General features: G+C 37.8%; 1 protein-coding gene across 1 annotated transcript in view; it reads left to right on the plus strand.

Moving 5' to 3' along the window:
* Positions 1-27,374, plus strand: part of LOC131756812 (EGF-like and EMI domain-containing protein 1) — a 512,622-nt gene that overhangs the window by 234,444 nt on the left and 250,804 nt on the right. Inside the window, 1 exon segment of the mRNA XM_067033965.1 lies at positions 8,835-8,948. The gene's annotated coding sequence lies outside the window, so the exon portion shown is untranslated.

Raw genomic sequence — 27,374 nt, forward strand, 5'->3', positions numbered from 1 at the left:
ACTGATAGTTTCCTGTTACACATTAGGAAATGTGTCTCAGAAGGCATTTATCTTTCTTTACTTGCTGTTCACATTGAAGAGTGAGAAGAGCAATAAATGGTCTCTCCTCCTCTAAGTGTTTCAGCATTCTTTGTATGGCTTCTCATGTTCTCCTGCTTCCTGTTTTAATAGCACTTCAGAATGTCTGCCAGTCTGTTTTAGAGACAGCTTATTGGCTGTGATACTGAGAAACATGCAACTTATGTTTCTTAACTTTTTTTCCTACCGTATTTTCCTTTCCAAATTAATACCACAAATGGCAACCATTTTAAAAGTGGGAACTTGTCAAGAGAATTGGAAAAAAAAATCATCCAATCCCAGACGTCTGTGATATGATGTTGATGAAATATTTTGGTACACTGAAACCTTAATTTAACACTGGCCTGGTAAGTGAAACTGTCTTGTAATGAGTGTCTTCAAGTCACAAAAAGTCTTGAAACATTTCCAAAGATAATCAGAGTTCTATAATAGAAAATTTTATCTTTTGCAATGTCATATGAAGACTTTCAAATATTTAACACCCTCTCTCATCAAAGATCAACCTCACTTTAGTTGTCATACCAAATTTCTTATTGATCTTTGATAATGGTAAATGCCTATCTTGGGAATCTTTATGTAACCAGGTCATTTGTCACAAGATGGATACTCTTAAAACCAGAAATTAGATGCCAAATTCCAGTACTCTAATAACAGCTTTTTAAATCACAAGATTCTTTTTTTTATGACTTGTGAGTTATTTTAGACCTTTTAAAACCATTGCCCCAGACTTTTCACTTATTCTTAGGCTGGGCTGGGGATTATTTCTTTTTATCCAGCCTGCAAAAAGTTAAAGGTCAAATTTCCACCTGAAAATAGTTGGGGAGTTTCCAAACAGAAGTTGTTTCTCGATTTATCTTCCTCCTGCCTGCCTTTTACTTTCTCATCCCTTGTCTGCCATCCAATTAATGCACAACAGTTTTGTTTTGTCACCTCTGTTGAGAAATGTGATTGAGTGATTAGTCCAATTTTATGCTATTAGCTAACACATCACACATATGTAATTGAAACAAAATGCTGCAGATAGACTTGCTTGGGTCTGTGCTTCAGTAATTTCTCACAAAGAGTTGATGTAAGCACCCCTTCTTCAGAAACAAAGATAACTAGGGCCAGCTACATAATCTGTGGAGCTAAGTGCCCCAAAAAAAGCACATGGCTGCACCTGGAGGTGAGGAGGTCAGTCTCCTTTTCCCACAGTCAAGTGGACAGGTGACTTCCAAAAAATTGCATCCTCCAGCACTAGATGCCTGGACTGGCAGTGGACAAGAGGTGGACCGGGGGTGGGAAAGAGGCTCCTCCCAGGTGGACTGCTGAGTATGTCATGGAGCCGGCAGCCTACCTGAGGGCTGGGGTCCCCCTGACCTGCCTCCCTGCACCCACACTCAGGCTCCCTACCAGGGGCCAACCCAGTCCCCCCACCCCAGACAGAGAGCAACAGCTGCCCACAGTGGGGCAGGGGCTGGTCTGGGAGAAAGAGGGTGAGAACACTTCCATGGGATGTAGGACACTGTGTGAATTAAAGTTCCAAACTTGTGGTACCTGCTCTGTTGGTCCATTGAACTTCACTTACAAAGCACAAACTCAAAGGTAAAGTGATTAAGTAATTTCCAGATGGTGACGCGGAGCATTAAAGCCATTTGCAAAACTACTGGGTGCATACCCTTGAAACCTTCCCTGAAAGATAACCGCTTCTTCTGCTGTGAACTACTTATTTCAATTACTGTGTTTTTTCTGCCTAATGTTATAAGTATATATTCACAAGCATTTCTCCCCGCTAAGATCATCCACTGATGAGCAGTCTGGTAGAAGAAGTGGTATCATTATTGGAGTTCTTACTATTATATTTATAGCTGCAGTGTTGCACATAATAGGTTCATTAATTGGACAAGCAAAACAAACAAACAGAAATACAAAGACTCAAGAAATGCTACTTAAGCCCTATCTTCTAGATTATTTAATTCAGGAATGGGGTACTTATGTATATAGTTTCCTAATATCTGCTTGAGTATTATATCACTTTTCAGGTTTGAAGGCCCAGAGAGAATATAAGGAGGTTGCCTATTTTCCTCTGAGGGCGGCACCATGCTGTTAGTCAGTGGCTTTCAACCCGGACTGCAGATTGCAGTCACCTGGAAATCATCTTATAAACACTGACCACTTGGGCCCTTCACCCTAAGATTGTTATTTAATTGACTGGGAGGTGAGAGCTGTTCATTATAGCTTTTCAAAAGCTCCTAGAGTGAATGGGGAGTGTGGAGAGGGGTAATGCTGGTTGTGGCCTGGGGCTATCAACCAGAGCTTCTACACAAGCCCCTCAATAGGGCTTGGGCTTCTAAGAGCCTGGCATCTGGGCTCCAAGCGGGCAATCTTCCAGGAGCAAATGTTAGGAGGGCCAGGTAGAAGCTTCAAGGTTTTCTCTGACCTAGTCTCAGAAATCCCAAAGCATCACTTCTGTCACATTCCACTTGTTAAACAAGTCACTAAGGCCAACCCAGATATAAGAGGAGAGGAATTAGACTCCGCCTCTTGTTGGTGGAGTGTCAGGATCACATTTGAGGAGAGCATATGGGATGCAAATTATCATTGCAGTTATCTTTGGGCATACGATCTGCTGCAGAGGTCATGGATGCTTTAAAGTTATCTTAGGTAGGACTGTAGTAACAAAATCAAGGAAATAGCCCAATGTGTGCTCTGTTCTCCATTTGTTTTTCAATTCACAAGCTAGGCCTTTATCTATCTATCTATTCTATTCATTTAAAAAAATGTTTGTGATGATAAAAGTACATTGTTGAATTTTAAAAAATGGAAAAAATGATAAATTAAATGGCAAAATTCCTTGATACTACTACATTTTTCTTCCCAGCCCTACTTCAAACAAGGCAGTGGATAAAATCTAGGATTTGGACAACCAATCTAAATCTCTAATTTTATATCAGTATATTCAAAACTCCAGAACACTGAAAAGCCAAAATTTTATCAAATCTTACCTTGGCGCTACCTCTTGGTACCTACCACTTTGATTAAGAGGGTCATTAATCCTTTGTCCAATTTGATTCATCCCAGACACCAGGCTTATATGGTAACAGGTGTTCATGCATACCTGCCTTGCTCCAGGTCTTCCCTCGGCATGGTAACGTTCTGAAACTTCACAGAGGACGGCATTAAGTTCAGTTTGCAGAAACACAATGGTATTGTTTTGATGTTATGAATGTTCAACCACAGTTAGAAAACAGTAACATAAAGTTGCCTCATTTGGCATATTTATAATACCTGTTGAGCAACCTAAACCCGTTTAGGCAACCTAAACTGAGTGTACAGTACACAAAACATAGAGATATTTTATGTGGCTCTAAGGGGTATTCATTCATCTTTGCTGAGAGCACACCCAGCAGCACTAAATGCAGGCTACAGGAACATCTGTGTGTTTGTTTTTATCCTAGGTAAATTTATGCCTATGTCATATTTTCCTTCCAAGGACGATGAACTATAATTAGTAGTAGGATCCTTGGATACATCACTAGGCCAGGCTTAAAGTACAAATTGCTACATTCATTTCACGGGCCAAGATTCAGCCATAGGAGAGAATCATGAAATTGCACAGCAGGCAGTCAGAGTTACTGATACTCTTCAAAGGTGTTAGGCTGTTGTCCTTTGGGGCATTATTTTTTTCTGATTGAGGGTCTCCCTGTACACTTCCACATGGCTTTCTCTTGCCTTATTTTTTTGAATAGATAATTGGTCCTCTTCACCCTTCCTTCATCTTGATATCTCTTTGGCTATTTACAGTGCAGGAATGAACACATCTTCCTACTTTCCACTTTTCAGTGTCCCTAAGTGAAAGATCACCTCCTTTAATACCACTCAGAGTTCTCAACCAAGAAGTGTAGGTTCTTGGACCTACTCCAGATCCGTGGAATCAGTAAAATGCCCACAAATCTGCATTTTAACAGGTTTCCCAGATGACTCTTATTCACAAGAAATTTTGAAACTTACTGCCCTAGAGCCTTGCTATTTAAAGTACAATCCTAGTACCAGCAGCCTGGGCATCCCTGGGGAGCTTGTTAGGAATGCAGAATCCCAGGCCCTACCCCACACCTCCTGAATCAGAATCTGCATTTTAGCAATAAGCCCCAATAATTGACATGCACTTAAAGTCTGAAAAGCATGGATGTTGACAGTTCAGTCCAAATTCCTAAGCATGTCAAACAAGGCTCAACATAATAGTTGCTACCAATGTCTCCAGCTCCTCCTTCAATCCTTTTCCCCAAGTACACACTCTATTTGAGTCATTCTCAACTAGGAAGATAAGCCTTTTGAAATTGTGGATATTCTATCATTTTTGAGCTACCAAATAACAAATTCTGTTCATAGCATATTTAGGTTCAACCTAAGTACTTGCGGTTCCTTGTATAACGGTTTATGCTTCAGAATTCCTTGCCTTTGGACATTGTGAACTTCTGCTGCAATATCCCTTTTCCCACTTGGTGAATCGTCATTCATTCTTGAAGACAATCCTTCTATAAAGCTGACTTACATCTGCACATCTGAGGTCCTTGCAGGCTTTTTCCTACTTATTGTCCATTGCAATGCCTAGAATATATAGGATGTTAATTAATATTTGTTAAAAGAATGAATGGATAAATGAATGAATATTTCACATGTTTTCAAACTATCTTCTCCAACACCACAGATTTACTACTGGTGATGGATTATACCTTCCTTTGTAGCAGCTAATATCAAAAGAAAACAGAGGAGAAATATATTTTCCAATTTTAAATATAAGTGATAGATAAGTATGCTTGCATCATGCAAAATAGCTATCCCTAAAAAGTTGTAAACGAATTACAGTCTTAGTCAAACAAATTATACCTTTAAGGGAAATGCTCATCTTTCTAAGATTTGAACCTGACAGTATATTCTTTTTATGTGTTGACTCTTAGGATGGTAATAGTCACCCCTAACTTTACCAATTTTGTAACTAGGTTTGTTGCTACTGCAGCTGATATGGGAGAGGGTTGGCAGGGCACCTCTGATTTTATTCCAGAAGAAATAGGAAAACTAGAGAACATTTTTACATTTCAAGTTTTTTTGGTGTTTTTTGTTTGTTTGTTTTTTGTTTTTTCCATGATATGACTATGACAAAGAACACAGCTTGGATCAGTTTCAGCTTGGCTAGAGAATACACACTACACATATGCTCTTTGACTTTGGCAATGATGTCTGTGATTTAAGGATTTTCCTTTCGGTTGGCAGATTTTTCTTCAAATGAATGTATCCTTGATGAAAATGAGATCTTAATGAAACCTTAATTCAGACACTGCAAAATCACACACATATTCTATGTATATAAAAATAAAAAAACTGAATAGAAATTTTCACTTTATACCAAATACTAACAGATACATTTCCCCAGATTGCTTGCTCAGTTCCAATTATCCATTTCAATAAAAAACACTTTTCTTTTTATATTTTCCTGCTTGCAAAAATGTTTGTTTATTATAAAAAATATACATTCTTTGGAAATGTAGCAGAAAGTTCTAGTCTGTGGTAATAATCACTTTAAAATTTTAGTATATAATCTTCCAGATTTAGTTCTCTGTAGATATTATAATATTTATGTTATAATCCAAAGAAGCATGAACCACTGGATCTAAAATGTGCACTGCAAGGAACCTATGTGTTTCTGGTCCACAGTCGTGAAGCATTTTTGATCCAGTGGCTCATGCTATAAATGAGCCATACTCATTGAGGGCAAGGGATGTACTTTTTCCTTTTTGTGTTTTGCATGTATATAAACATTTATAGTTTATTAACATATACTTTCAGCAGTAAAATATTACAAATTAATGTAGTGTTAAATGAAATGATTACTTCAGAACTTCATTTAACTTTGCGTTTATATCTTTTTCTGGAATGCTGTGAAGTTTTAACGCTTATTCTTTTTCATGAGCAAATGATTAGCAGGATTTTGTGAAAACTAATTGTTAAATAATTCTTTTTCGTGCCAACTAGGGAACATTTCTAAATTGAGAGCACTAATTTGTCTAGGATTCTTTGAACTATATTGTTTCTAAAGGAAAAATGGAAAAACTAGTGGTCATTTACTAGCGAGTTTTCTTAAGCAAGAAATTGTTAGCCCTTTTTCATTCTCATATTTTGCACTTCACTCTTTTTATTTGACAATAGTTTATGTCAATTCAAATGCTTTCTAATTTCTTGAGTTTGAGTTTACTTGTTTAAGTTATCATCATTATTTAGAAGTTACCACAAGTGAAAGTTCCCACTTTCCATTTTCTTTTCCAAGGTATGTGTGACTTACAGAAAATCTACTAAACCCATTTACACACACACACACACACACACACACATACATTTATTCACTTACAGATACTGGAAACATATATCAAGTTCAGGGTCAAGGCCTAAGAGTTTCAATTGATTAAACTTAATGAGGATAAGGCATTTGAGACACTTGAATAGAGAATGATATTCATAGTTCCAATGATTATATGATAATTATAAAAAGTGGACCCAATGACCTTTACTCTGTAAAATTCTCTAAAGAAGGAAAAAAAATCAAGTTATTATCCTTACATGATATTGTTCTTTAAGATGACTCCTAAAATGGACTTTTCATAATAATTATCTTGGAAAACTTTTGAAATGTGATTCATCAATAGCTGTGGGCTAGATTTAAGGCATGGATCAAGGTCAGGAATAAAATCACTTTGCTCAGCAAGAACATTACCTTTGTAACTGAAATCGGAAAAAACATACACTAAGTATTTTTACTTCATTTCTCTGGTGAGTGGGAGATTCTTTGTTTCTATTTCCTCCTATCTTTTTAAGAAAATGAAACAAATATAGTCCCCTCTCCCTAGGACTGTATGGTCTAAATTCAGAAATGTAAGAGGCAAAATTGACTTGTGTCTTTGAGTATTGAAGAAACTGTATTTTGAAAAATGAAGTATGTTCCTTCTTTAGGGGGCACTGCCATATGTAACTGTAAGTCTTTAGTTATCTTAAATATTTGCTCAATTTATAAAAATATCTTTATTAAGCTGATTACTTTGCAACAGTGAAGTCCAACTTTGTTGTGTTCTACTTGGCTTTGAAATGTCACAGCTGTGATGACCCTCTGCTCAGTAGTGGCAATGGTCCCTGGCATCCTTGAGGCATCTGGAGATCAGAGATGAGTACAATACAGAGTGTTTTATTAATGTCTACCACGAAAAAATTGTGTGGTTTTTTTAACTCAATAACCACATTATACCAAGCCCTGTAATAGAGCTGTTTCTTGTCTCTATGGGACTTTCAGTCTGCAGAATTTCAAATTTGGGAATTAGGGTTTATGAGGGAAAAGAATCGGATGCTGTGAGGGAAAATAATATGTGTGGAGCTAGTGGGAGTTGGGGGTATTTTACACTGGTTACTGGTGTTAGAGAAGAACTTTTTGAACAGGTGTTACCATAGATTGGGGCCCTAGGAAACAAACTCTGAGATTTGAAGTCAAGAGGTTGATTGTGGAGTACTTTTGAGGATGACATGATAAGGGAGGTGAGAGAAGCAGAACTGGGCAGAGGTTGAACTGTGGTGGAGTTCCAACAGAGGCTTAGCCATTCCTATGGAGAGCTCGAGAGCTGAGGTGGTCCCTCCGAGCTGTCCCTGCCTTGAAGCAAGGGGGGCTGGCTTGGGCTTTCTACAACATCCACTGCCCCCATACACCTTCCCAGGCATTGGGATGGGCTGCCCCTCATCAGAGATCATCTTGGGCAAGATTGCTCTTCTCAAATGAGGGTATAACGCCTGGTTAGAAACTCAGTCCCCAACACTCCCAGCAACATAGGGGCAAGCACCTCAGTTCTAAAGAGGAATCAAGGCAGCACAGCAGAGCATCCACTCTAACTATAACTAATACCTGAAGAATGAGAAAGCCATGGCCAAATGAAAATGGAGGAGAAGTGCTTTCTAGACAGATAAAGCATCATGGGTAAAGGCCCCGAATTGACAAAAACCTCCAGCTACTGAAGTAACTAAGAGTGTCAGTGGGCTACTGCTATTACTGTATGGAGAATGGGTTTGGTAGGAAGATGAGTGAAAGTCAGGACATTGCTATGGTTCAAGGAAAATAAAATGGTGGCTTAGATATGATGGTAACAATAAATAAGAAGGAAAGCATGTATTTTCAAATCATATTTGAAAGTAGAATCAGTAGAACTGGGTGATAGATTGGGTGGTGGTGGAGTGAGTGAGGAGGGGTCAAGGATATTTTCCACATTTCCGGCTTGAGCAGCTAAGTGAAAGGTGGTGCAATTTACTAAGATGGAGGATATTGGGGAAGGAACAGGTTTCAGAAGCCTATTATAAAAGAGTGATTTGACTGAGGTAATATAAATCAAAATACAAGTAAATCACACTTCCTTTGGAACACTGTACAACCCTGTGGCTCTCCTTCCCATCACTGAAACATTTCCTAAAAAAACAGTAGAGTCATTACTGGGAACCACCAGAGGAGCAACACTGCAGTGTAGAGTTTGTATCAATTCAGAAATGCCTGTCCTTTGAAGTTTCATTGTATTCTGTAGCACCTGTATTCTGTTGTTATATGATAACAACAACAAATTTCCAGATGGTTCTGGATACTCTGTATGGACGTCTTGGCACAGAGCCTCTCACTTTAGATATCCGTCATGTAAAAAAACATCCCTATGCATTCGATCACTTATTCAGCTGTTATATATATTTTTTTGTACTTACAGTGTGCCAGAGACTATCCTAGTATGTGCCAGAAGACAGTTCTGAACATGGCAGAAAAGGTGCCTGAGCTTCTCAGGAAGCTTACTGTCTCAACAAGGGAAAAAGACAATAAACTTGTGAGTAACAGACTAAATAAAATCATTTCAGATAGTGATTAATAGATAAAAATCCAAACGGCAGTGTGGTGGTGAGTTCTCAGTACGATGGGGGAGTGCAGTATGTGAGAGGGCAGATGCGGAAAGCTTCTTCCAGGAGGTGACAGGCAAGTTGAAGACTGAACAGTAAGAAGACGCCATTATGCGAAGATGTGTGCTACCTTTCATGGCAAAGGGAAGAGAAGATTCAGTTACCCGATGTGGAAATAAGCTGGGCGTGTTCAAGAAGCAGAGGGAAGACCAGTTGTGCTGAAGCATAAGTGACACGGTGACTAGCAGGGCATGAAGTGAGAGAAGTACTTTGGGAAGTGTTTGGGAAGCCATGGAAAGGATGTTGTCATTCAAAAAGCACTGGAAAGGCACTGAAGTAGCTCAGTGACCTGATCTGATTGCTATTTTCAAAAGATCACTTTGGCTGGTAAGGAGAATGGGTTTTAAAGGGGACATGGGTGGAGAGGGAAGAAGCTCTTTAGGGGGACATGGCAATTGGCAGAAACAACATGAGTGTGACTTGGACTAAGGTGATAGATAGTATTGGAGCCGGAGGGAAGAATGGTTCTAAACACCTTTTGGAAGCAAATCGAATGGGATTACTCCTAGGCGGGATCTGGAGGTGAGGGAGATGTCAATTTTTCACTTGAGCAGCAGGGGAGAGCTGGTAGAGTACAGCAAGAAATGGCAGTCTGTGGAAAGAACAGTTTTGCACAGAGACCAAATATTTTCATATAGAGAGGTCAAGGATGTTATTGGGCTTTGTCTGGAGATAAAGGAAAGAAGCTTGAGTCAAAAGTGTAAGTCCAGGGGTCTTCGATGGATAGCTATTAATGACTGCTGTGTCTGGCATCACCTCCAGAGAGAGAATAAAAAAAGAAAGAATAGGGCTCAGGGCCAAAGCCAGGGGGAGCCTGTCTTGTAGAGCTCTGGAAGAAAAGAGTCCAGAAAAGACCTATGCACACCCTTTGGTGTAGGTGTGTCACAGAATGACTTTTCATTATGTACTGAGCTCAGTGGAAAACCAGAAGAGGGCACTGTCACAGAAACCCATAAGAAGAAAAAAGTTTCAATCAGGAGAAGACAGTCAAAGATATTGGTATCAGCTCCTGCTGAACAATGAGGGCTGCCAATAAGAATGTCACTGGTAGGCTTGGTAAAAGCAGTTAGGTGGAGGGGAGGGAACTGAAACCTGATTATGGAAGAGTGAACAGGAGACAATAAAATGCAAACGCCAGTGAACCACTCTTTTGATAAGTTTTACTGAGAAAGTGAGCAGAGAAGGGCAGTGGTCGAGAAGGAAGGAATGAGGAGACCAGAAATGGGTTTTCTAAGAAAAAGACCTTAGCGAAGTTTGTATGCTCATGGAAATACTCCAGCTGAAAGAGAACAAATGAAGATGCAGGAGAGAAGGGGATAATTGACGGAGTGAAGTCCCCAAGAGGTGTATTGGGTGGAGAACCGGGGCTCAAGTGAAGAGAGCAGACTTCCATCTGAGCAGGGCCAGGATGTGTCTTCCAGACGAGGAATGCAAAGAATGTGCATACAGAGGCAGAGAGACTGGCAGGTTTAGTTATGAGAAGATAAAAGTGTGTCTGCTCTGTTGCATCCATGTTTTTCTCCCATGAGGCACTGAGAGCGGCAGGGGTGGTTGCAGAGGCAGGTGTGTTGGAAGTGTAGATCAGAGGAATACCCAAACAATAAATCTTGTGTACCTTTTGGAAGAAAGGTTATCACCAATTAACTGAATTTAATAGAAATGGAAGTATGGAATGAGAGAAACCTGCAAGAGTGCCTAATGCTGATCATAAAGAGTAAGCAATACTAACCACAGTAGTGAAGTTCCCTCAAGTATGACTGATACATTTCCATTGCTCTTAATAAGAAGTAACTATTTCTAATTGCTGAAAATTATGGACACGTTCACGTAAGTTTAGTATGAGTTTCCTTTAAGTTTGTAAATTTAGTGGGAATATTTTCTCTATTAGTTTTGCTGTGACCTTATTGAAACCAAGAAAATATTTCTTTAGGGAAGAGGGTTTTCAATTTAATGTGCCTTTTCTTCTCCATAAATAAGGAATGAGCACCCCTTTCAGAGCCCGTGAAAGGTCACTTATAAAATATATATTTAGGGCAATAAAACTCATATATTGATCTTGTACCTCTGCATCCTCAACTCATTTTCCTCTTTCAGCTTCATATGAAGATCACAAGGTGGGGGCACAACCTGCCTTTAGAAGTGCTTTTGAGAGCAGATTTTATCATGCTTGATATAATTCCTGTTCTAGGACCTAGTCTATCATCATGAGAACAGATCATTCTGATACGGTATCTCAAGCATGGTTGTCACACCTTTCTGGATAACTCTGAGAAGTAGGAAGGAAGGTCAATTCTAACTGAAAATAATCATCTGTTCTGTTTTTATTGATGTTGCTTGTTTATTTCATAGCTGATAAGCAAGAAACCAAACCTGGGTTTTGTGATAGAGGGAAAGAAATTACCTGCCCAAATTTCTACCACCCCCAAATATGTGTATTATGTATGCATGTAAGTATGTATGTATGTTTGCATGCATGTATTTCCCTTCCTCCTCGACATTGGTCTTCTAAGGATGACATTTTATTAGGTAATATGATTACTTTTCTCAAGATTAAGAGCATGTAGTGGTTCTGTTTTTTTGCATTTTTAACATTCTTAAATTACAGAAAATATCACTTTATCCAATGCAAAGAAGAAAATGGGGAATTGGGGTATCATTGAAATTAGATATTGTGGAAGTACAGATTTGGAACAACTCAGTACTTTTTACTTAGGTTCTAAATTATTTGGGGGGAGCTGAGTTACGATTTACAAGGTGATAGTAATGAAAGTTTAGCTTTAAATCTTTCTAATTTTCAAAACTCCGAAATCTGTAACCTTTGGAGAAAACAGAGGCAAACACCTAAAAAGTTGAAATGGTACCTCGGTACATAGAGTAAAGCAAATATGACCAAATATTTTAACGATCTGTAGGCTGGAGCCAATTTGCAAAACATTTCTGAATCTTCAGTGATCTTATTAAAATGCAGACTCACACACAGTGTGCTGTAATGATATGCATTTAAGCACCAACTTTGCTTTGCCTCCAACTTTGTTATTCTCATCTGCAAAAGGATTTAAAATATAAAATTCTATTTTTTTATTTAATAATTATTTTGTGCCTGGGTATTAGAATGTTTGTTATTGCTTAACACTTATGTATATACACATATGTATATACACATGTTAAATGCATCATATGTATATACACATCATATGTATATATATATACACATGTTAAATGCATATTCTTTGGAGATATGCTAAACTATAAGTCTAGGAAATAAATATGTACCTATCATCAATGTATAGCTTCCACTGTATATTTATGATACATGATATTTTTCTTTGTTCTTTTAGGATGATTGATTTTTGTCTCTCTGTACCTTTTATGGTTAGATTGAGTGATGATTTTTCTCTCTCAGAGGTATCCGTGGAAACATTTCTAACTGCCCAAGGCAGTCATATGCCACAGCTGGCACCATATTTAAGCTACTTCCCCATGTAAGTGCATAATTTTGTTACCTGGTGGTAAACACCAAAGAGCTACGAAAGGAAAATTTGCAAAAATAGTCCTATTTTCACTGAACTAATGCTGCAGCTCTATCAATTAGGCCTTTCAAGGTAGATGAAAACATTTATTTGCAAATTAAATAACTTAGAAAATTTCATCAAGACTCAGCAAAACTCAGAATGCCATTTCCTCTAAGATGCAGCCACATTGCTATTGGTTATAGATGAACAGATACTCTCTGTGACATCTGTGACATTTAGTGGCTCCCCAGGTATTGAAAACCTTTTTTTTTTTTTAAATCGGTACGCGGGCCTCTCACTGTTGTGGCCTCTCCCGTTGTGGAGCACAGGCTCCGGACGCGCAGACTCAGCGGCCATGGCTCACGGGCCCAGCCACTCCGCGGCATGTGGGATCTTCCCGGACCGGGGCACGAACCCGTGTCCCCTGCATCGGCAGGCGGACTCTCAGCCACTGCGCCACCAGGGAAGCCCTTGAAAACGTTTTCAGTCAAGGAAAAACAACACTCTTAACTAAGGGATGGTCAAAGAAAACAAATGAAACAAAAATACTAAAATTATGAAATAATTAAAAAAATACATACTGAGAAAAAAAGAAGGTAGGAGAGATGATTAATTGAAATTGGTAAATGTTTTCATTTTATTTTTCAAGGTTTAGCTCTGATTTCCTTATTGCTAAATGATAAAGCTTCCTAATGAAGTAATAGGGATATTTGCTGTCTGGATTAGTATGATGTCAATAGTTTAAACCCAGGATGATGATTTAGTAAAAAACAAACAAAACAGAAAACCAAAAAACCAAAAACAGCCATCTGCTTAAAGTGACATTTTGGAAATTACCTAAAAAAATCTATTTTTAAAGTTTTGTACCTTTGAAATTACTGCCTATTTCTTAACAATTCCCTCAAAATTCATTTCTGTTCCAAAGAGAAGAAATACGAAAATATTTGCAGTCACACTGTGTCAAACCACTATCTAATGTGATATGCTCCCTGACTTTCCCAATGCTGTCTTCTCCAGGGCACCTGAGGCCAGCTTCTAAACCTTTCCTGACCTTTCCAAACCTTCTACCTTCCCAATTTGGCATCCCATTCCTTCAATTCCCTACTTTCTACTTATTAATTTTTGTTTCTAATGTAAAATGATACCCTCATCCACGGATATTTATCTCCTTGAAAAACAACACAGTTCAAGGCATCAGTAGACATGTGTGTCCCTACGGGAGGGAATGATTTGCTGCTCCTTTTCCCCTCCATCCTTACCAAATTACACTGGGTTGAAATCTGCTACTTTAACTCGTGCAGCTTGACCCTACATCTCTCGACAGAGAATTGAACTGTCAGCCTTTGAAATAACAGAATATTTTAGGTCGTGAGGTTTTTTGTTTGTTTGTTTTGCTTTTTTTTTTTTTTTTCTAGGAGGATCATACTGAAAAACATACCACTTTATATAGAGAGACAAACCCCAAATTCTAATAGAATAGTAAGAACAGTGCCTCTTTCAAAATCTCATTTATGAATAAAGTGAATAGTTCATGTAAATCATTTGAGGTAAAATTTTCTTTCAAGAACACTAATGGACAACAAGATAATTAAGCTCTTGGGGAGTGGAAGATTGAGAGAAATAGGGCTGTTTTGATTCTGGGTAGATAGTGAAAGAAAATTTCTCATAAAAATTTAAAAATATGGTTATTTTTATTAGATAAGAAAATAAGAGACTGGACTGGAGGTCAATGAGTAGCGTTACTTTTAGGAAATGTTAATTTTTACTGAGTTCTGGAAAAAGACGAGAAATAATAGTCAGCTTGCTACAAATATCTTCCAGATTTTCTCATATTCGTATGTATATAATGTACGAATATGGACTAGCCAGGTCATCTCTCAGCTGGTGGTTGAGGTTGTTTGTCCAGCTGGGCCAGCTGTTTGACAGGCTAAAAATAGAAAGACTAGAAGAGTCAATTTTAAGGGACAAAGGACTTAATGATAGTTAATAGGAATTCAAGGTAATGCCAACTCTTCATATATTCAGAGAGGGCCAACAAATAGTACAATCAATGCCAAGTTTGAACAGTAGATTCAATCCAGGCACAAGCTAAGCATTTGTGGTTCTCTGCTGGTTGTTCATGTCAAGAAAAGTTGAACAAAGTTTTAGGGATTTGGCTTTCATAGAGCTCAAAACTAATCCAATGAAGAAAACCATATTTAATGAAAATAATACAAAATGATGAATACAAAATTAGACCCAGGGCCTTAGAAGGGGCTCATGGAAGTGAGGAAGCTTGAAGCTTAAATTTCAGAAACTCATGTTAAATCCATCTGAGTACAGAATGATGCCCTTGTCAGCTTTAAAGGCAGGTCATTCCAGAGGGAGTAAGAGCTGCTGTAGAAACGAGTCAAGGAATTGACTCATGATGGATCAGTAGTTCTCAGCCAGAATTGAATGTCACCTGGGGGACTTTAAAATAAAACGTGCCTGGGGCTTCCCTGGTGGCGCAGTGGTTGAGAGTCCGCCTGCGGATGCAGGGGACACGGGTTCGTGCCCCGGTCCGGGAAGGTCCCACATGCCACAGAGCGGCTGGGCCCGTGAGCCATGGCCACTGAGCCTGCGCGTCCGGAGCCTGTGCTCCGCAACGGGAGAGGCCACAACAGTGAGAGGCCCGCGTACCGCAAAAAAAATAAATAAATAAAAATAAAAATAAATAAAACGTGCCTGGGCTCCAGATTTCCACCCAAGTAATCTGGGTTGGTGCCAAGTCATTGGTATTATTTAGACCCTCTCCTCCATGTAGTTGTAAAATGCAGCCAAGGCTGAAATCTACTGATAGTTCATAATAATGGTGGTGAAGACGATTTTGTTGTTGTCACGTATGGAATTTCTAACTTGAGTGAGAAGATATAGTATCAAGCACTTGACAGGCATTATCTTCTTAGTATTCATGACCCCCCAGAGGTACATGTGTCATCAGCATTCTAACATGGAGGATTCTGAGGCTCAAGGAAGTGGCTTGGGTCATACAGCAAAAGTGAGATCTAAATGCAGGAGCCAGGATCTAAACTCTAGTCTGGCCAGTTTTCAGGCTCTTTTTATTGCTCTATATTTCTACCTCCTTAGACAATAGCATCTGTGAGGGGGCCAGAGAGCTCAGGACCTCGTAGATTGAGCCAAGGAGTAACTGACTGCCAGTAGGGGATTTTGTACAGACTGCCTGCCTGCCTGCCTGCCAAAGAAGTTCTTGGAAACCCAAGAATATTCCCACAGGCCCATAGAGCAGAGGTGACTATTAACTACTTCTGGATCTCAAAGGTGTTACATGGAGGCTGAAGTTATCCTTTTTTGGGGGTCCTTCTTCTTACCCTCCCAGCCCCAACAGTGAGGGTTAAATTCACCATCAGAAACAATGGCACAACAAGCCTTTCTCACCCCTTTTCTCCTCATTCACTGGGTCCCTTTTGTTGCTCACAAAGGGTTGCTTCCTGACTATATATCGCTGCTCCTGTCTACAGATAACTTTCTAAAAAATTTCTACATTACTACCTCCCATGACCCTCCATTTATCTCTCTGCTTCAACTGTAGGCTAATGAAGTGTTTGTATATACCTTGTACACACATGGATACACACCTAACTTCCCTCCCCAAATTCCTGGCTTAAAGTCTTGAGCTTTGTTATTCAGCTACTCAGATGAAGGGCCTGAAGCTGCTCTCAAGTTCTTAGAGCATTTAATTTTAAAATTACTTGCTCCTGTTTTGGTAATTCTTTTTTCCCTGATAACTGGACAGTTCCATATCCTAGGAGCTGAATGAGTCCGTACCGGACCAGGGGCAATTTGAGAAGCATCATAATTGCATTTAAGATCACCTGCAGCTACTGTCCATTAATCTGTGTCCCTAGAGCAAGTTTATGCACCGTATTTTCCCCATCTAGCTGTTTATGGCTCCAAAATCAACCAGGATCCCCACTGACCAATAATATTCATGATGTCCATCCAAGCTTCCTAACTTGCCTGGCCATGGGACATTTTCCATGCTGGAAGTTACTTGGTGACTTGCGCTGGTTGTCCAAGAATAAATAGGCAGGAGAGATGCAGAGGAAGGGGTATGGGAGGGAGAGTCAGAGTCCTGGATTCAAATGTGCCTCTACTGCTTTCCAGTTATGGGCTCTTGGGCAAGTTAGTTGCTCTGTCAACTCCTATATAAAATGGAAATAGAACGCCTCTCTGATGAAAGTGTTAAATGTGGTAATGTAAAAAACTCCTTTGAATCATGATGGATACATGGGGATGTCTAATATATTTTCAAATTTTATTTTAAAATCAAGTTGCTTCCCTTTATCAAGAAAGATGTCTGCTGTTATAAATTTTTCACAGAAGTCCCCTTTCCTAGGATATCATTTTTAAAAAGTTTACTGACCCTGGTTATACTTCTTTTGTGATTCCAGTAAGCTGTCAAAAAAAAAAGCAGTGCCCATTTTTTGAGGGATGAAGTATATTTAGAGATTCCAGATATTACTAAATTTTGTCATTTCTTGCCTGCTGATTTGAGGTCCAAATAATATGTAAATAAAGAGAAATCATTAGAAATATTTCAAATTCTCCTTTCTTATTAGTGTAGCTGTGTAACATGCGTTCAGTCAGTACTGATTTATGCATGGTACCGAATTTCTCCTTTTTGTACTGAAAATGTGCTTTTATCGCTTTCAGGTAATTGATTAGATTAAATGACAAAATCTTTTATGATGTATATGGAGCAGAAATTAAAAATATATGACACTTTGTATCAGATATATATATTTTAGGAAAAGGCAAAAGGGAAAGTAATATACATATTACATATTCATTCATTCATTAGGTCAGCAAACTGTTGCTGATTTCCTACTCTGTGCCAGGAAATGTTCTAGGTGCTACAGATACAGCTATGAACAAATCAGGCAGAAATCCTTGCTCTCATCTAACATACCACAAACAATTTAAAGGATAAAACATGAAGATGGATTTTTTTCCCTTATTTATATTGTATACTTACTATGACCAGTTAGCATGTATTTGTTCTTTTTGTTCTATAACATGCTTTCACCTAATAATTTATCTAATTAAATAGTCTTAGTAAGTTTGTGAGGGCATGCTTGTACTTCATCTACTCTATATATATGAGAAAAGGCCAGATTGGAGGTAGCCTAAATTCTCACACCAAAACCAGTGTTAAGAGTTGACCATGGATTTCGGATCCTGTGACTTACGGTGACACACATTCTGCTGCTTCTACAATCCTTATTTTAATATTCTTTATTCTCCTATGATTTAACAATAAATACAATTGCCAGAAAGAAAGAATGATAGAGATCTATTTTCTTCTTGCTTTGCCACACCACAAGTGCAAAAAGTGCAATTATATCCATCCCAATTGATGGATATAGGAAAATCTAAGCATTTTAGAAGAGGAATAAAACAAAACTAGTTGTATTAATCAAACAGCCTTACACATCTGGCAGTAGCTTACATCTGATATGGATTAATTTTTAAATTTTGTTCTGGCTTTTTAGTGGTACAGAGACCACAAGAATGTTGTGTTAACTACACAGGCAGTTTAAGCTAAGTTTCAACTTTGGCTTTTATTTTTCTGCGCTTGTTAGCTTTACTCTTAGCATGATGTAGCCGTTTGACTATTCCTCATAGGTAGCCTCAATGGTCTGCTTCATTGTTAGTTAACATTGGATGAGTATCTACAGGTAGATAGATGATCCCTCAAGAAGGTGACAGTGATGATAATAATTTAGAGTATATTTGGACATGGCTTTGGAAACCAGAACCATCTGGTAAAAAATCTACATTAAAGCCTTTCTCTTCTGCCTGATAATCCTTTATGAACTATTTCATAGACGCATTATGGTGGAGAATTTGTGGATTGAGGGGAAAGCACCTTTTTATCTGTAGGACAATAGCGTTCAGCTTCATCATCAGGAGCAATTGCTGAGCAGCTAAAACAGATTCTTTGCATTACTGTGCATAACTAAATGCTGATAGTATAATAGGGTGTTCTCGTCATCATGCAACAGTAAAGAAAATGGTCCATTTCTTCACTCTCTAAGAAATATCCTTTAAGAAGGAAAGGAAAAATGTCAATGTGAGGAAACCAGGAACAAATATTCATAATCGACAACTGAGAAAAAAGACTTGAGTGTTACCATATGCACTCACATACTATATTACACCCTGGACTTCTTCAGGTTACCTCTTTAGTGACCAAAGAGCAGTAGCCATTCTACAAAATGTATGGAATGGAACAGAAAGGTCAAAGAGCCTCAGACCTTGATTCTTTCCCTTTCTGAGCATTGGCTTTCAACATGGACGAAGGAACAAGTCAAGTCACAGTGAGGTGAATGCACTGTCAGGAAGGGACATCTTTTTTAATTGTGCAAATGATATAAGAATATGATAATGAATTTTTAAAAAGAAATATTTAAGACATAATTCCACTGTACAAATTTTTAACACGGTTTTTACCTATTGACCTCACTAGCAGAATTAGTGTAGAGATACTGTTCATCTTTGGAAACTTCTTAGCATGTTCTTTAAATTATCTGTGTTGTCCAGTGAACGTGACTTTTTAAAATTTCAGACTGTTTAGAGCAACACTAAAGTTGCATGATAATTGCCAGTTTGGCTCCTCTCAGTGTCTTCAGTGACTATCAAAATGCCTGGCACATAGTAGGTGCTCATAAATGTTTGTTGAGTGACTGAGTGAAACCATAGCCTAGTGTTCAAACTACTTTTCTTTTCCACAATTCTCTTCCTGTCCCCACCCTAACCTTCCAAACTATGTTCTGTTTTTCTTTACTTAGATATAATTGACATACCATAAGATTCACCATTTTAAAGTATGCAATTCAGTGCCTTTTCGTAAATTCGCACAGTTGTGTAACTATCATCACCATCTAATTGCAGAATATTTTTATTCCCCCCGCAAAAGAAACTCCTACCCATTCATATCCACTCCCCATTCTCCCCTCCCTCCAGCTCCTGGCAACTATTAATCTACTTTCTGTCTCTATGGATTTGCCTAGTATGGACATTCATATAAATGAAATCATACAATATGTGGCCTTTCTCTCCCCCATGGCTTCTTTCAGATAGGGTAAAGTTTTCAAGTTTTATCCATATTTTAGCTTTTATCAGTACTTCATGCCTTTTTAATGGCTGAGTAATTCCATTGTAAGAAGACTATACCACATTTTGTTTATTCATTTATTAGTTAGTGGACATTTTATCCATTCATCAGTGATGGTCACTTGGGTTTTTCCACTTTTTGGCTATTGTGAATAATGCTGCTATGAAAATATGTGTACAAGGTTTCTTGAGAACATATGTTTTTATTTCTCTTGGGAAGATGCCTAGTTGTAGAATTGCTGGGTCATATTATAACTATATTTAACTTTTTAAGGAACTAATTTTCCATAGTAGTTGCATCATTTTTCATTCCTATCAGCAATGTTTGAAATGCTTGAATCTCCACATTCATATCAAAAGTTATCTCTACTTTTAAAAAAATATTATAGCCATCATAGTGGGTATGAGGTGATATCTCATTGTAGTTTTGATTTACCTTTCTTAATGACTGACTAATGATGTTGACCATATTTTCATGTGTTTATTGGCCATTTGCATTTCCTTTTTAAACAATATTTATCTATTTATTTATTTATTTATTTTTGGCTGTCGGATCTTAGTTGTGGCGCACGGGATCTTTGTTGGGATCTTCATTGTGGCATGCGGGATCCTCTGCTGCAGTGCGCAGGCTTCTCTCTAGTTGTGGTGCATGGGCTCAGTAGTTGTGGCATGTGGGCTCTCTATTTGTGGCCTGCATGCTCAGTAGTTGCAGCACGCAGGCTTAGTTGCCCCATGGCATGTGAGATCTTAGTTCCCTGACCAGGGATGGAACCTGCATCCCCTGCATTGGAAGGCAGATTCTTAACCACTGGACCACCAAGCAAGTCCCCATTTGTGTTTCTTATTTGGAGAAATGTCTATTCAAATTCTTTGCCCATTTTAAAATTGGGTTATTTGTCTTTTTACTGTTGAGTTGTAAATGCTGTTTATATATTCCACATATTAGACCCTTATTAGATATATGATATGCAAATAGTTTCTCCTGTTCTGTAGGTTGTTTTTTCACTTTCTTTCTAAGTGTCCTTTGATGCACAAAAGTTTTTACCCATGATGAGTTCCAATTTGTTTATTTTTTCTTTGGTAGCTTATGCTTTTGGTGTCAGGTCTGAAGAATCATTGCCTAGTACAAGTTCATGAAGATTTACACCTATGTTTTCCACCAAGAATTTTATAGTTTTAGCTCTTACATTTAGGTCTTTAATCCATTTTGAATTAATTTTTGCATATGGCATGAGGTAGGGGGTCCAACTTCATTCTTTTGCCTGTCTACATCCAGTTGTTCCACTACTATTTGCTGAAACTATGCTTTTCTAGTGCCTTCAAGGCTTTTCTCTGTGTGTCTGCTAAAATATAATTTCTCCAAGTGTGGCTCTTCATTATTTAAGACAGTAATGTGGATGAATAAGTTGTTTTAATTTTAATGGTTACACCTTTATTTTAGACTTCCCATTTATAGTGAAAATATAATTCTTTCAGTAAAAGTAATATTGATTTAAAGAAAAATATTAAGAACACCATAATATGGGTGGTATTTAGATTGACAAATGCAGTGACAGTAAGGTAGGGTTAAGAAAAGTATGGAAAATACTGTTTAATAAGTTGGAATTGACTAATCTTTAGATATTAGAAGTTAATTTTTAAAAAAAGTTAATATATTGTTGGAGGGGAGTAAGCTGTTAAATCTTTTCAAGTGATAGGACCACAAGTTTGGCACACAATGAATGCTCATAAACAGTGATAGGCACTTCCTCATACATCATTACTGCTTTTAATTTGTACTCAATTAACTCTCCTGAAATCACATGGCAAGGAAAGAGCAAAGCAAGATTGTGAATCTAGGTCTCTCTTACCTCTCAGCCTCTGCGGTCCCCTCTATACCAGGCTACCTTTCACGGCTTACATCAGAGGACCCTAGTCTTGAGGTAGTCAGGCCATGTGAGCACTGGATGTCAGGCAAAGGAATAGCAGGTGGGGTCCTCAGTCACCTCTAAACACTATTGAGACAGCTGTTTGACCCGCCTCTTCCCTTCCCCTTTAATCATTCTCTCCCTTCTCTCTCTCCTTTTCCTGTTTTCTCTTCTGAGCAATAACTGAGAATGAACATTTTATTATCTCGTGCATGTGTGTAGTTACTTCTCGTTTACCAAGATTCACATTTGAAATAGAGCTACAGTGATTAAAAAGTACATGTTCATTGTTTTCATGAGTTATTACAAAAAGTACATAATCTCAGGTTCTGGCACTTCACTTTAGTTATGTAAAATTAATCTTGAATCCATTTATTCCTTTTCTTCTTGCCTTCTTCCTCCTTCCTTTCCTTCCTTCCATCCTTCTATCTAAAGCACTAAGAAATCTGGAATATTAATGTAAAGAAGAAGAAAAACTTCTCTGTTATTTCTCTTTATCCTGAGGGGCAATGAGAAGATACATTGGCTTTTGAGTTTAAATCCCGGGACAGTCCACTAATTATTAAATTTTTCTGAGTTTTTTTCCTCAAAAAATGGGAGCCATAAAATCTACCTCATAGGATTATTCTGCAAATTAAATGAGATATATTTATAGTGTCTAGTCGTATACTAGGTTACTCAACAAATGCAACCATTGTTAATATTTTGCATATTATATTATCATTAATGTTATTAAACCAGAAATTATGGCAAAAATCAGAGTGCTTAAGAATCCATACATGATAAAAAACACTGGTGTTCTGTTGATTGTTAAGTGGCTCCTTCTACAGATAGAGACTCTTGGATATAGCAGAAACACCTTGCTAGTATTCAAAGTGTATAGATATTGGAAGTGTGCTTATGGCTCTCAAAAGATGCTGTTTTGTCCTTTTATTGTCAAACATGATATTAATTAAGTCTGTTGGCAACAGTTACTTAATTTTTAATAATCAGAGGTATATTAGCTAAAATAAAAGTGAAGAGTCATGATTCTTGACTGTTTCCAAAAATATCCTGATGGTTTGTACACATTGTCTTTATATTAAGTAATATACACTATGCAGGATTTGTAATTATATTTCTATAGAAGAATTCTAAAGCACTTTGCAAACCATGATCCTCTGAGCATATAGAGAGAAGTTGTAAGTATTGTTTTGTCACCAGAACCTGCCTTGCTGTATGCTATTAGGTTGATGTAAAATGTACTAGTGAACTAGTGAAATTTTCAAACATTTTGATCTGGTCTGGTGCACAGTAAGTTAATACATTTTATATTGCTAGCTTGCACATATACATTCTTAACAGCAACAAAAAAGGTCCATCTTTGCCATGTGCAATGTTCTATATTTTTTAATCTGGTCTCTTCTATTTCATTAACTAATGTCACTAAATGGGTTTTACAACCCACTAAAATGTTGCAACCTGCAGTTTGGTAAAACACTTCATTTCAAAAAGTAACCACTTTGCTTTTGAATTCCTTCCAGAATCAAACCAAGGAATTGTTTGAAACACCTAGAAAAATCTTATGAAGATTTATGAACTTTTAAAAGTATTTTCCATTTTCATGCCAGATCATTCTTTTTGGTAATTATGCCCCTCCTCCTTTCACATTGGTTAAAGTTACTTTTGTTTAAAATAAGAGTACAAAAGCACTCAAATGCGTCATGGAATTGTATTGCATTCCCTTTAAGTACAGGAAAAGATAATTCTACTGAATCTATATTATGCTCTTTCATTTTTGCCTTCATGGTTTCTATTAATTTTCCTGCATTTGATAAGGTTTGCATTTCATATGAAGTTCTTCTTAACGAATGATTTTGTATTGAATGTCATGTTTTAAATGTAAAAAAGAGTATATTATCACAATGAAAAGGAAGCATGTTGAATAAAAGAGCAGATGGACAGAGCCTGATTGATGTTCGGAAGTTATTTTTGCTGTGAACTCTCGTCAGCCTAGAAATCATAAAATGGAAAGGAAGCTTGGTTCAGCTCACACGCCCTTAGGGGTTGTATGGAAAAGGATTTAAAATTCTGATAGAGTAACTTCAAAAATGTAGCAGCTGAAATAATTTATTTCACTACAGAGCAACCAACTGAACTTTTACATTGAAATTATTCTTTTTGAACTTGCACATTGTAGCAGGACGGCTCAGTGGTCTCTGCAACTCTGTGCTAAGGATGCCGGGCTGCACAGCTCTGCCTTCCTGACCCACACAAAAGAGCAGCGGCTGCTCTGGTCCCTCCTGCACTTTCTCACTGATCATTCCCTGAATAATGGGCAAAAACAACCCAAAGTCCATGATTTAAAAAAAAAAAGGGCCAAGAGGAGGAGGCTGAGGGTAATGGAGAAGTTTTTCTCTTCTTCCTTAGGAAAAGTTTCCAAAGGTTAGTTTTGTGCATTGTGTGAAAGCAATAGAAAAAATATTGGGCATTTTTATCCATAATGACTACCACATTCAGTTAGCTACAATTGTGACATTTGATCTGGGTGGACCTTCAGATCATCTTAGAAGAAGAAATAGAAAAGTAATGAACCAGGCAAGGGCCACCACTAGTTTTTGATACATGACATTCCTTTTCATTCTCTGTGCTCTTTATCAAGCTACGCCTGGACAGCTCCATGCATCTCTTTGTTCTGAGTGACACTGAGATGATGACCACCAAGGAAAAAGCAGCTCTGTCACTTCTGGACAGTGTTTCCCAACCTGACCCTATCTATGATGGTTGCATGCTTCATCTCGTGTAACTAAGAATATACAGAAAAATGACAGTGGTGAGGCCAATAAACTATAAATGAACGTCCACTGAATTAATCAAAAGCAGCACATACATTTGATAAAGTGTACTTCTATGTATATGTATGAGAGTGTATGACCTATCATGTATTCAAGCTACACAAAAATTTACGCATAAGAATTCCCAAACTCTTTGCAATCACTCAGAGTATCTACAGTGGTCTGAAACTCACAAGTTGAAAACCATTGCTCTAAAATTTTAAAGATCACTATCAGGTGAGGAAAATACAGGCAAAAGGGATCCCTGAATTAATCATTTAAATGGTCAGACACTAAACAATAAAAATAAAAGGAGGATGAATCAAAAATGTACTATCAGGGCTTCTCTGGTGGCACAGTGGTTGAGAGTCGGCCTGCTGATGCAGGGGACACGGGTTTGTGCCCCGGTCCGGGAAGATCCCACATGCCGCGGAGCAGCTGGGCCCATGAGCCATGGCCGTTGGTCCTGCGCGTCCAGAGCCTGTGCTCTGCGATGGGAGAGGCCACAGCAGTGAGAGGCCTGCGTACCGCAAAAAAAAAAAAAAAAAAAAAAGTATTATCTAATTTGCCTTTATTGAAATCCATACCTGAGCCAAATAGAGGCAGCCCAAAAGGATGGAAAATTATGTTTATTTTTAGATAAACATTTCCCTGGAATATACAGATTTTATTTTTTCAGATGAAATCTCGCTATCTTACTTTGACGTAAAGAAACATCAGAAGATATACTGCTGCTATGAATAATATTTGTAATTTTAATAATTTTCTATGCTAATTACCTACATATGTGATTTATTATTAAAAATTGCTGAGGTAGATAATTGGGACCAAAACAAACAAAAAAGACACAATGACAACAACATCAACAAAACCAAGGCTTCACATCCGCTTCTGGCAGAAGTGAAAGAATTATTTTTTAATAATTAGAAGTATTTTCAATTTATGTTGTTGAGTTTTTAGTTTGTTTTTATTTAAAGAGAAAATGTTTCCATTCTAAAAAAAAGTATTATGGTCAGATACAGAACTTTTGAAACCTGGGAAAATTCTGCTTTGAGGCAGATGTTAATACTGAGTCACTTCCTGGTTCATAGTTAATGAGCTATCTAATGTTGAATAGAGATAGTCAACTGACAAGCAATCTCTAGTTAATAAGCTTTTACAATCGAGGGTAACTTTTGTCCCCCCACCAATGAATAGCTGGATTGCATTCTATGCTAATGAAACTGTTTTTCAGTGGAGCATACAGTGATTTTCATAATTCTAGTCCTGGCTGAGATGTTGGGAAAATGGTACATAGCCAGAATAATTAAAATGGGATTTAAGGACATATTTTGGAAGGCTTCTGTTTTTCAAGATGGTTGTTTGTGAGTGCTGTTACATCTGAAGTCTCAAAAATTTGAGACCTGAGAGTAAATTTGGTGTTGAGGGAAGTTGTGAGTTTTGATTCAGATTCCAACTTTGCTACTACTGGCTCTGTGATTTTGACCAGTTTGCTTAATAATGTGATATATACCTTGTAGTGTTGTTAAGGAAGTTCTATATCATATCTAAAGTACTTGTCATGCTGTATTCAGTAAATCATAGCTGCTATAATTACTATCACTAGTACTGCTACCAGTATAATTCAAAGAGTGATTATTATTATTCCTGTACTATTTAGCAGTTGATCCTTTAAAATATAATGAAAGTAAACCCTTTTCTAATGAAGGTGTCAAGTTAAATATATCCAATACAAAATAAACAAATGGAACTTTGAATTCATTGGTATGATGAACGATTAATTATGAAATTTGGAAATGCTGAATATAGTAAGCTGCCTCAACAGAACAGATGAAATTCTAGAGGGACCCAAATCACCACATACATGAGTTGTTTGGTTACCTTTAGGACCTGCCCTTTTTTCAATGAATATTGCTCCTTAGGCAATCATATACAAGGTTGTAAAATGTCTGTACATCCCTCTGAATGCCCCAGAATCCCAACCAGGACCTCTTTCTTAATATTGTCTGGACTGCAGTATTGATTTTTCCAAGCATAATCCAACCCACACTACCCTTTCCGCTGGAAAAATAAAGTTTATTTTATACTAAGAAAAGAGCAGGGTGGATGGAAGCTTTGTATGGAAAAAACAAAAGGAAAAGCTTAGGACACAGATAACTTGGATGTGGTAGCTGTAGGTCTCTCCACAAGATGGCACTCATTCTCCCTCCTTTATTATTTTTTTCAATAGACAAAAATAAATCTGTCACTTATTTTCCACAGTCATAAAACAAATGTATTGTTGGTTTATGGATCAAATGGAGCTGGTTTCATGTAGTTTAAAAACATCCTATCAGGGCTCCCTGGTGGCGCAGTGGTTGAGAGTCCACCTGCTGATGCAGGGGATGCGGGTTCGTGCCCCGGTCTGGGAAGATCCCACATGCCGTGGAGCGGCTGGGCCCGTGAGCCATGGCCACTGAGCCTGTGCGTCCGGAGCCTGTGCTCCATAACGGGAGAGGCCACAGCAGTGAGAGGCCCTCGTACCACACACAAAAAAATAAAAATAAAAACATCCTATCATGTTTCTTATTCTTAGTAGGAATAAGTATAATTTTACCTCCTCTAAGGCTCTATTTGGATGTGAATACTACTAATACTTAGGAGGACATACTTACCCCCACTCCCACTCCCAAATGTAACAAAACTCATATTAACCTTCTAAAAATTTTTCTACTAAAATCTCTATGGAGTATAAACTATTAAAAACACAATTGAAAAATCAAAGGCACAAACTTCCAGTTATAAGATAAATAAGTACTAGAACACTGCTGAATGTTATATATGAAAGTTGTTCAGAGTAAATCCTCAGAGTTTTCATCTCAAGGAAAATTTATTTTTCTATTTCTTTCTTTTCTATTTCTTTAATT

This window comes from Kogia breviceps, chromosome 5, assembly GCF_026419965.1.
Source record: "Kogia breviceps isolate mKogBre1 chromosome 5, mKogBre1 haplotype 1, whole genome shotgun sequence".
In the NCBI taxonomy this organism is placed as follows: domain Eukaryota; kingdom Metazoa; phylum Chordata; class Mammalia; order Artiodactyla; family Physeteridae; genus Kogia; species Kogia breviceps.